Source organism: Sinocyclocheilus rhinocerous, unplaced genomic scaffold (genome assembly GCF_001515625.1).
Source record: "Sinocyclocheilus rhinocerous isolate Xijiao unplaced genomic scaffold, SAMN03320098_v1.1 scaffold824, whole genome shotgun sequence".
In the NCBI taxonomy this organism is placed as follows: Eukaryota; Metazoa; Chordata; class Actinopteri; order Cypriniformes; family Cyprinidae; genus Sinocyclocheilus; species Sinocyclocheilus rhinocerous.
The window spans coordinates 366622-370061 of NW_015628342.1; positions in this window are offsets into that span (position 1 = coordinate 366622).

Genomic DNA, 3440 nt, shown 5'->3' on the forward strand with positions numbered 1-3440 from the left:
AACGCAAAAATGAAATAGCCTATATTCAGTGGTCTTTTTATTTATTTAAGCTATTAAAAAACGGCACGTTTCATAATTGCAACAAAAATAATAGGGTACAGTCAATAATGGCATTGAATAACAGCATGCATTATTTTTTGTTGAACGTTCATCAGGTAAAAAAACGAATTAGGTATGCCTTTTTATTGCTGGGTAAATTTGTAGCTTCAATTTTACGTTTTTATTTCATTCTCTACAATTAAAGCAGGCAAGTATCTTAATCCGTATGTTATTAAATACGGCCAGTTCAGCACACTGCTGTTCACAGACCTCGCCACATCTGAGCTTCATTTCTCTGTAGAATAAACTCTGAGCTGTAATGAAGCTGTTGTACAGTGTTGTGTAAAAGAGTCTTTTTGACTGAAATCGCAGGCCTGAGCGTTTGCAGTTGAGTGCTTCAGCAGACGGCTCAGATGCGGTCAAACTGGATTTTGGACAGCAATGAAACATGTTCAGTAATGAAATAAGTGCTTGACGGAGGCTTCAGGACTGAGTTCGCGGTCAGTGTACAGCTGCTTTCTGCATCTGGACGGTAGTTCAATAAATAGGGAACACTGAGTCAACACAACGAGCGAACGCTTTTAAAACCACATTACACTGGAGTCGAGATCAGACGCGATGTTTTTGCTTTAAAAAGCTTTTTGGGAGTTCGGATAAAATGTCACTACAAGCTGACAGATATATCAGTGAAACAGGTGTCGTGTGAAATCGCACAATGGCTCGACACACAATAAAAACTAAAAAGAGCAGAAATGGAATGCGCGGGAACGGCCCGCCGCTTTTAAACCAATCAGAAACGTCAATCATTTTTGCGCGCCAGAAACTGGCGGGAAATTATAATTTAAGGTAAACAAAATGGTGCAGAGGCACCTGAGGGGCAGCAGTTTATTAGGTTTAAAGTTATATACACACTTCAATTTATATAATAAACATAAATATAAGTAGAATTCTTGTTGAAAACAATGCGAAGTTGTACGTTGAACCGAATTTTTAGGCGTTCGGAAGAAAATGTGCGTAGTGCTTTCACCTGTACCAAACAAGAACGGTCGTAATGCTATGTGTGGATTTAACGCGTTCCCTTACCAAAATCAATCATGGTTTTATTATAGTAATTAGACTAAAAAATATATAAATTAGTAACCATTAGTAGTACCATTTTGGGGGATTTTGTATAATCAAAGTTTTACTGCAATGCCATGGGTAAACGATGGTCAGTGTAGCAAATCCAAGGTTAATTTGTGGTTACCATGATTTATCTGTATTAACCATGTGTTTTTGGTTTTATTTGTAGAAAAACAGTGGTAATTTTCGGGAAAGGTTGCTAAGGCGTTCTGGGGGATTTAGCTGTGCTGAACGGCTGCTGTGGCATTCTGAGTGATTTTTAGCGCGTTGCTAAACAGTTACTGAGTTCTGAGTGTTTTATTTACGGTTTCTATGGGTGTTCTGAGCTAATTTCAACACGTTGCTAACATGTTTCAAGGTGTTCTGAGTGTTTTACCGCGTTGCTAAACGGTTGCTGTGGTGTTCTGAGTGATTTTTAGCGCGTTGCTAAACAGTTACTGAGTTCTGAGTGTTTTATTGCGGTTTCTATGGGTGTTCTGAGCTAATTTCAACACGTTGCTAACGTGTTTCAAGGTGTTCTGAGTGTTTTACCGCGTTGCTAAACGGTTGCTGTGGTGTTCTGAGTGATTTTTAGCGCATTGCTAAACAGTTACTGAGTTCTGAGTGTTTTATTTACCGTTTCTATGGGTGTTCTGAGCGAATTTCAACACGTTGCTAACATGTTTCAAGGTGTTCTGAGTGTTTTACCGCATTGCTAAACGGTTGCTGTGGTGTTCTGAGTGTTATTGTTTGCTAAATGTTTTTCTTTTTCAGTTTTTTAAATCTTTTTTTTATTTTTTTAGCGCTGCTAAACAGTTACTGAGTTCTGCGTGGTTTTGTTAAACAGTTTCTATGGTGTTTTGACTGAATTTCAACACATTGTCGAAGTGTTGCAAGGTGTTCTGAGTGTTATCATTTCAGCGCGTTGCTAAACCGTTGCTGTGGTGTTTTAAATGGGTTTAGGGCGTTGCTATGGCGTTCTGTGGGGGGTTTACGGCGTTGCCACGGTGTTTTGAGTGGTTTCAGTGAGTTGCCAAGTTGCAATGGCGTTCTGAGTGGGGTGTTTTGGACGGGTGCCAGGGCATTGCTATGCAGTGGCTGGGTTTTCTGAAAGGTTTCTAGAGCGTTGTTAGGTGGTTGCTGATGAGCCCAAGTGAAATTTGTAAATGTGAAATTATTAGGGCTGCAAAACAATCGCATTCAAAATAAAAGTTTAAATAACTATATGTATATTATACTTGCTTATAATTTATATATATATATAAATGTAACATATTTTTCCTTAATATATACATGCATGTGTGTTTTTATATATACATATACACAATACACACACATAGTATGTAAACAAACTTTTATTTTGAATGTGATTAATCACGATTAATCATTTTGCAGCCCTATAGTAGCCTATATATATATTGCCATTTTACTTTCTCTCGTTCCCCGGTCGCTGACCTCATCTTTCAACACGCCATCTTGCTGTGTCAGGAGAGAGTCTCTACACGTCTCTCGTCCATTCATCACTTAAAAACACATGGCAGACATGAGCCTCCATCTCTCTGTGCTGTGGTGTGTCCATGTTTCTGTCAGGCGCTGATCTCTGGTTGGCTGCCGTCTCTCAGCCTGGCACATTGTTCAGAAACACCACCTCCCCTCGAGTTCCTCCTCGATGGCACTGACGCTGGCCTACGTTTGGAAAGGCACTAGCTGAATGTGTGCCGCCTTTTGTTGCCCAGAGAACAGGCTGATCCTGGCACAGAGTCGCTCTCCTTTCACAACCCTCCTCCCCCCCGATGCCCCGGAGTCATCTGGCATCACTCCACCAGACATCAGCCCGCGTGCCCCCGCATGAGCTGGGATACTGGAGCGCACTGTGTGTTCTGCTCTCAAGCAGCACTGCTGGTGTACAGCATACTACTGCACTGCATACTGATGAATGTTTTGGTTTATAAACAATGCATTATGCCTTATAATCATTTTAAACAGTATGCTACACTATACTATGCACTGTCTCAACCTTTGGCAGTCTGATCAAATAATGAGTTAAAGAGAAATATATTAAAAATTGAATTGATATTCTTAATTTGTAAATGGAAAGTCAAATGCATTGCATTGTGGAATGCATTTTTTTTTTTGCAGTGTATGCACTCAATAAATATATATTTTTTAAATATGCATGACGATAATCATTTTAAACAGTAGTATGCTACGCTGTTGTCACATCATGACCTCACTGCACTGTGTGTGTGTGTAATGCAGTGAGCAATGTATTTTGCATTTGCCTTTTTTTTTTTTTTTTG